The sequence below is a fragment of the Lipotes vexillifer genome, unplaced genomic scaffold (genome assembly GCF_000442215.2).
Source record: "Lipotes vexillifer unplaced genomic scaffold, Lipotes_vexillifer_v1.1 scaffold1353, whole genome shotgun sequence".
In the NCBI taxonomy this organism is placed as follows: Eukaryota; Metazoa; Chordata; class Mammalia; order Artiodactyla; family Lipotidae; genus Lipotes; species Lipotes vexillifer.
This window is the reverse complement of record NW_006787905.1, coordinates 225,115-233,015: the sequence shown is the minus strand read 5'-3', so window position 1 is coordinate 233,015 and position 7,901 is coordinate 225,115. Positions and strand designations below refer to the sequence as shown.

The 7,901-nt window shown below is 52.9% G+C and overlaps 1 protein-coding gene across 1 annotated transcript in view; it reads left to right on the top strand.

Annotated features, from left to right (window-relative positions):
* The first annotated feature begins 335 nt into the window (after positions 1-335).
* Positions 336-7,901, top strand: part of PACSIN1 (protein kinase C and casein kinase substrate in neurons 1) — a 63,693-nt gene continuing 56,127 nt past the window's right edge. Inside the window, 1 exon segment of the mRNA XM_007460938.1 lies at positions 336-525. The gene's annotated coding sequence lies outside the window, so the exon portion shown is untranslated.

Genomic DNA, 7,901 nt, shown 5'->3' with positions numbered 1-7,901 from the left:
AAGCGGGGGAGGGGAGAGACACCCCGGAATCTACGGTGCTCCCGCTGGAGGGCTGGGAAGGAGGGTGCAAGGGAGGTGCTCTCTGCACCCGCCCGCCGCAAAGCTCTTCTGCCCCCGCACCACCGAGCACCCCCTCGGAGGAGGGGGCCGGCCTGCGAGCTGGGGGGGGCTGCGTGTCTCCCCCCAACCCGCCCCCGCACCTCCTAAGCAGGTTGCAGCCGCCTCAGCAGCCGCAGCGCTTTCACCTGCGCAGCCCTGCGCCGCGCCGCCATTGGCTCGCTAAAAATGCCTCGCTAATCTGCGCCCATCTGTGCGCGCCTCCTCCCTCCGCCTCCTCCTCCTCCTCCTCCTCGGTTCTGACCTTCCTCCTTAGCGCAGCCCCGGCGAGATCTGGAGGGACGCGGTGGCTGCGACGGCGGCGCAGCCTCTCTTCCCCCGGGAAGTCGTCCGGGCTTGAGGCCGGGTCCCAGACGCCCCGTTTGGCCCCGCGGCGCCGCGGATGGTGCCGGGCGCGCCTGCCCCCAGGTAGGAGGTCTGGCCCTTGGCTACAGGGTGGGGAGGGAGGGCTCCAGTCAGGGGGTGCGTGTGTGCGGTGGGCGCAGACACTGACAGGGGAGAATTGGACAGTTACCTGCAGAGAGGTGAGCGCGCGGCCGGGGGTGCTTTGCAAACGCCGGGGTTCTCGGGCATCACCCGGGTAGTATCAGGGTATCCCTGCGCTGGGCCCCCTGGGAGAGGGACCTGGTGGGGACATTTACCTGGGGGAAAACTCAGGAAATAGGTTCCTTGGGAAGGTGGAAAGCACGCCCCGGGTCCTGTCCGAGTCTCTGGCCTGGCTTGTTCCGGTACCAGCAGGGTGGGTCGGCTGATGCCAGCTTGGTGCGTAGGCTATTTGTGGACCAGAGTGGGCTGGGGAGAAACACAGCAGCTGATGCGTGCCCTATGTCCTGTCCGGTTTACAATTAAAGATATTTTCTTGTGTCTGTCTACGCCTTCCCCCACGGTTGGATGGGAGGGGGGAAGAGGAACAGGAGGTGGCGATGAGTGGCCTGCAGATGCAGCAGAAGCCAGGGTCTGTCTGGTACTGCCCTCCTCCCCACCCCCGGGCCACTTGCTGCCTGTTAGAACTCTCTCTCCTCCTTATTTTTGCCTTAGGGGAGGCCATGAAGAGATTAAAAGCTCATCAGGGTGTGAGGGACACAGAGGCAAACCACAGAGCTTGGCCAGACCAAATTTCAAGCGCCAGCTACCCCCCACACTCCACTGCCCAGCTCTGCACCCCACGTGCAGTGACACACATGGATGCTTTTCTCTGGGCACAACCATAAATAACTCACGTTGTCCCGGCTCTGGCATGGCGGGTGTGCAAACAGAACTGTCAATGATTTTGGAGGTTCTATCCCTCACCCACCTGGCCTTCCCATCACAGGTCCATAAGCCACTCACAAGCCCCCCTCCAGGCAGCTTCCTGATACCCCAGGTGAGATCCTTGCCTCCTGCCTTGCATTCTCCAGCCTAGCCTGCCTTGTGGCTTGGTTATTTATGCCTTGTCTGTCGCCCACTACACTGGAAGTGCTTTAGGGTAGGAATGTGTCTGATTTATCTGTCATTGCCCCTGTACCTGACCAGGGTCTGGCACCCGGTAAATGTGGGATGAGTGAATGAATCAACCTGAACTCTGAGAAATAGCTGGCAACCTGAAGGAGGAGGGTGAGCCCATCGTGAGCTTTCCTCCCATCCCCCAGGACCGAAGAGCTACCAAAAACAGACACTCCCATTCAGGCCCTTCCTGGGCCTAGAAGTGATGGGCATCTATGGCATTCAGAGATAAACACTGCAGTCCTGAGGGCTCCAAAGGGTCTTTTTGGGCCCCTGGTATGAGTCCCTGGCTGGTCCAGGCTTGGTGGAAGGCCCTGGTGAAGGTCTGGCTTTCCTCAGGCCCCTGGGTTGGCACTTTTCTCCTGGGGTGCTAAGCTCACTCCAGGGTCTCTGTCTCTGTCCCAGCCCTTGGGAGGGTCCCGGTCAGAATCAGGGCGTCTGTGAGGCCCAAGCCAGATCATCCTCAGCCTCTGAGGTCCTCATAGCGAGCTCTGAATAGATCTTAAGATTGTGTGGAGGAGCCGACCCAGGCCAGAAGAGGAGGCTGCCAGCAAGGGTTCTGGCCCAGCCACAAGGCTCTGTCTGTGACAGGGACATCCTCAGAGCTTCCCCAGCCCTTGTTGCTCCTTTGACAGCCATGCTGATAAAATATCTGCAAGATGTTCTTATTCTTATCTCACAGAGGGGCAGACTGAGGCCCAGAGAGGGTCAGCAGCAGAGCCAGGGCCAGCACTCAGCTCCTGGCCCCAAGTCCAGTGTTCTCTCCACTGGGCTCGAGGGAGCTGGGGTGAGGCCCCAGACCCAGGTCAGAGTGTCTAGTTGTCCTCAGTCCCGTCTGGCTCTGTCCTGGCCCCTAGTAATGGAGAGTATGGGCTTGTTGCTTCAGGGCTAGTGGGGGGAGATGGAGGATGGTTACGTTAGTGCCTGCAAGTGGTTGGCCCTGGGGGCCTTTCGGGGAGGGATACAGTAAAAACAGTAGAAACTAACAGTGCACAGCATCTGCCACGTGTCAGAAGGCAACTATTTTTCGTGAATGGAGTCATTCAGTCTTCACATTAGCCCAATGAGGTAGGTACTACTATTACCCCCATTTTACAAATGAGGAGACTGAGGCACAGAGAGGTCATCTATCCAAGGTCACACAGTTTGAAATTGGAGGAGCTAGGATTTGAGCCTAGGCTCCAGAGTCCATTATTCCCTAATACATTCCCTAATGCAAGAGCAAGAGGGCTGTGGACCTTACTGCTGAAGGGCTCGTCTCTGGAGACACAGGTTTCAGGTACTCTGTGGCTAAAGTCCCCACATGTTAGGTAGTGTGTGCATGATTAAGTGTGACTGTGATGGTTTCGGATGCTCAGAATAATAACACCCGTAGTAGTGGGGCTCTTTGGGCACCTACTGTGTGGCAGGCAGAAATTTTTATAAGATGCACATCTGAGTCTGTCACTCCCCTGCTCTGCATCCTTCATTGGCTCCCCATTGCCCTGAGCACAAAGTGCAGTCTCCCTCCTGTGGCCCCGCTGCCCTCCGCAAGCCTGGGCTTCCTGTCCCTTCTCACCCCACCTCTGCCCTCAGCTGCTCTGAACTGCTTTCAGTTCCTCAAATAACTCACACTTCTCTCACCTGCAGGCCTTGGCACAGGCTGATCCCCTGCCTAAAACACGCTCCCTCCCCCCTCCTCCCTACCCATTCCTCCTCACCCTCAGGAGTCTGCTGAAACTTTTCTTCCTTCCAGAAGCTTCCATGAATTCCTCCTCCCCACACTTAGCTCACCTCACCTCACACAATATCCTCTCTGGCTTTTCATTCCTCGCACCCACCCCCAGCTGTGGAGTCCTTGGGGGCAGGGTCTGTGTCCTGTTCCCAGAGTCCCCAGTGCCTAGCACACAGTAGCCCAGCTCCTACTTGTGGGATGAGTTAGCAAATATTGGTCCCCCTCATACACTTTCTCTCCTCACCAATTTCAGGACTTTTTAGCATCCTCCTCCCAAGAGGAGCTAAGGACGCCTTCAGAATTTGCCTGTAACACCCCCAGCAAGGACGGGCTGGTGGTGGAAAGCCTTCAGTGGAGAAGTGAAACTGCTTGTGGGCCTGGCAGGACAGGGGAGGCATTGGGGTGGGAATTGGCTGATCTGGGGGAAGTCCTCCCTGGGGAAGCAGGTAGGAGGGCAGGGGGAGGAGTGGGCGAGTCAGATAGGAGGAGGGCTGCTTGGTTTGGTTTTACATTTTTCTTAAAGAAAAAAAAGCTTTTATTATTATTATTTTTTTTACATCTTTATTAGAGTATAATTGCTTTACAATGGTTATTGGTTTTTTTTTTTATTACCAAAGTAATATGTGCCTGTGTGGAAAATCTAGAATGTACTGGAAAGCCAAATTAGAAAAAACTATTAGCTAGCACCAGACCTACCCACTTGTGGGCACTTTGTGGCTGGTTTCTAGCCAGGGACCCGTGGACCGGAAGGGGGAGGTGGGAACTGGGGTCTGGTGGGGCAGGTGAGGGTCCCAGGACTGGGACTTACGCGGGCAGGGGAGTAGTCCCCGGACCTGTGCATAGCAGAGGAAGGAAGCAGGACAGGTGGAAAGAGAAGTGGAGTTCTGGGAATTCCCTGGTTGCCCAGTGGTTAGGACTCCATGCTTCCACTGCAGGGGGCACGGGTTCAGTCCCTGGTTGGGGAACTAAGATCCTGCATGCCATGCAGCGTGGCCAAACTAACTAACTAAATAAATAAATAGATAGATAGATAGATTTTTAAAAAGTGGAGCTCTGATGCAGGCCCAAAAGGGAACCCCAGGGCGCTCTGGAGCTGGAGGGGCCCTTCCCAGTCACTTTGGAATGGTTGGGCCTTAGGACCTTAGCATCCTTTCAGCACTGGGTGTGGCTCACAGTGTGCCCTTAGGCAGGTGGCTCTGCAGCAGCTGCCATCCCTGAAGGGGCTGCCAGCTGAGGGTCATGTGCTGACTGCACCCCCAATAGAAAGGATGGGTGGGAAGGCGGGAGATGGGCCGAACGGAGAAGACCAGCAGGAAGCTGGCCCCAGGTGGCTCTGGGGAGACAGGAACTCTAATGCCAAGGAAGTTGGTGGGGCATCTCTGGGTGGGGAGCCTGTCAGTGGGGGTTGGGGGATGCCTGTGGAGACCTTGAGCTTGGGTGTGGGGGTAGCAGGATGCCTAAAGACTGGGAGGGCAGAGGGGGCCTCAGCTCCTATTTATTTATTTAAAATTGAGAATTATGTGGGGTTTTTTTTTGCATTTAATATTTGTTTGTTTGCCCCCAGTCTTAGTTGCAGCACGTGTGCTGCTTAGTTGCAGCTCGCCAGCTCCTTAGTTGCGGCATGCTGGCTCCTTACTTGTGGCATGCAAACTCTTAGTTGCAGCATGCATGTGGGATCTAGTTCCCTGACCAGGGATAGAACCCGGGCCCCCTGCATTGGGAGCACGGAGTCTTAACCACTGCGCCACAAGGGAAGTCCCTCGGCTCCTATTCTAAAATTACTTGAGACTTCTCTGGCCGTCTGGTGGTTAAGACTCCGTGCTCCCAATGCAGGGGGCTCAGGTTCGATCCCTGGTCAGGGAACTAAGATCCCACATGGCATGTGGCGTGGCCAAAAAAATAAAAAATTAAAATTACTTGATATTGGGACTTCCCTGGTGGTGCAGTGATTAAGAATTGGCCTTCCAATGCAGGGGACACAGGTTCGATCCCTGGTCTGGGAAGATCCCACATGCTGCGGAGCAACTAAGCCCATGTGCCATAACTACTGAGCCTGCACTCTAGAGCCCGTGAGCCACAACTACTGAGCCCATGTGCCACAGCTACTGAAGCACACTCGCCTAGAGCCTGTGCTCCACAGCAAGAGAAGCCACCACAATGAGAAGCCCACGTACCGCAATGAAGAGTAGCCCCTGCTTGCTGCAACTAGAGAAAGCCTGTGTGCAGCAACAAAGACCCAACGCAGCCAAAAATAAATAAATAAAATATAAATAAGTTTATGAAAAAAACTTAAAATTACTTGATATTTAAATACTGGGTGGGGGCTGTGGTCGGCTTGCCAGATAAGCTCAGTTAAATTTGACTTTCAGATAACCAACAAATTTGGTGGTTATCTGAAATTTTTTTTTTAGTGTAAGTATGTCCCAAATAGTGCCTGGGACATAGTCGTACTAAAAATTTTTTTAAATATTTATTTATTGGGAGAGCAGAGTCCCAACCATGTTGTTTATCTGAAAGTCAGATTTAACTGAGTGTCCTGTATTTTCATTTGTTAAATCTGGCTACCCTAGACTGGGCTGGGGGGCTGGGGGGCTGGGGGGGGGGGTAGAGAGAGAGGGAGGGAGCCTAGGGGTCCTAATTTTCTCTTGTTTTGGGGGAAAGGTCAATGGATACTTGTTTGAAGTTGACAGTTTAAAAAAATTAACATGTCCATTATTAGAAATGAATGAGATTTTTAAAATTTTGCATCTGTAAATGTTTGCACCTGTAAAATTTTTTTTAATTAATTTAATTTTGGCTGTGTTGGGTCTCCGTTGCTGCATGCGGGCTTTCTCTAGTTGCAGCAAGCGGGGTGGGGGTGGGGCTACTCTGTTGCAGTGCATGGGCTTCTCATTGCGGTGGCTTCTCTTGTTGCGAAGCATGGGCTGTAGGCGGGCGGGCTTCAGTATTTGCAGCACGTGGGCTCAGTAATTGAGGTGCATGGGCTGTAGAGCGCAGGCTCAGTAGTTGTGGCCCATGGGCTTAGTTCCTCCACGGCATGTGGGATCTTCCCAGATCAGGGTTTGAACCCGTGTCCCCTGCATTGGCAGGCGGATTCTTAACCACTGTGCCACCAGGGAAGTCCCTGCACCTGTAAAATTTTGCATTTGTTTCTGCTCACTGTCCAGAGAGTAACTCCCCATTTGTGGATTTTGGCTCCCCAGTGCTGCTCAGAAATAATAAACTGATCCATTCCATTATTTATTCAGGAGGGACAAAGGAGATTTGATGATCAAGGGTGGAGTCACTAAATAAGGCTAATCCATTGAGGAAATGAAAGTCATCATCATAATAAAGCTCTTAGGTGGCAGAGGGTGTGGGAAACTGGAACTCTCCCATCAGCTGGAGGATAGGTCGGCACTGCCTCTTTGGCAGTAGCCCCCAAAGTTTTAACCCGGCAGTTCCACGTCCCAGGATTTCTCCTACAGGCACCCCCGTAGCAGGATACAGAGAGCTGGGTGGCAAAACTAAACGTCCATCAGGAGGGCTGGTGACCTATTAGGACCTCGTGAGATGCTGTGATTTTGGCAGCTGTTCATTCTTTCATTTGGTCAGTGAATGTGGACTGAATGTTTTCTGTGTGCTGGGGACCCAGAGAAAAGAATGGGCAGAGCTTAATATCAGGGTGGAAAGATGGTCAGAACGTATTGGCAAGTCAAAGCAAGTAGCTTTGTAGAACAACGTGTATAGTAGGATCCCACTTAACGAAACATACATATGTATGTTGTGTTCACATTTGCGTAAAAATGTCGAGAAGACTGCACACCTGATGGTTATTAGAGCTTATCTCTGGGGCAGGTATTGGGAGGTCAGATGCCAGGCAAGAGGGGGAATATTTCCTCTTTATTTTAGCACCCTGTGCTGTTTGCGTTTTATACAACAAACATCATTTTGCTCCTACAAAACATCATCAAAACTCTACTTCATAATACCTGGGATTTTTCTTGGAAATCTAAAAAAAGTGAGCGTTTGAATTGCACTCCCCTCAAATGCAAATTTGATGCCATTTGAGTCGGATGCTGCCACTTGGGTTTGAAGAGTTTTTATTTGTGGCTGGCTTCTCACTGGTTTCCTCATGGGCTTGTTCCTTCTCTCCTTCCTCCTCCCAATTCTGGGGTGGATGAAAACTGGTGGGATGGGAAAGGAGTTAAGTGTGGGTATCAGGAGGGCACAGAGAAGGGAGGCAGGCCCTGGACAGCAGTGCCAGGGGGCCTGAGGGGGCCGAGATCCTCTGACCTGTGCCAGGCACTGTTCTATTTATTCATGTTTATTAACTCATTTAGTTGTCTCAGTAACTTTATGAGGTTATCCCATTTTACAGATGTGGAAACTGAGGTTAAGTGACTTGGCTGAGGTCACACTGGCTGGCAAATAAGTGGCTGAGGCAGGATTCACACCCATGCAGTCTGGATCCAGAGCCTGTGCTCTCAACCTGGAGGCCACAGCCCTTCTCGTTAGGGAGTGGAGATGACCACTCTCAGAGAAGAGAGTCCTTGGCAGGCCCTGCTCCCTAAGGCTGGGGGTGATTGATCATGGCAGGTCTTCAGCA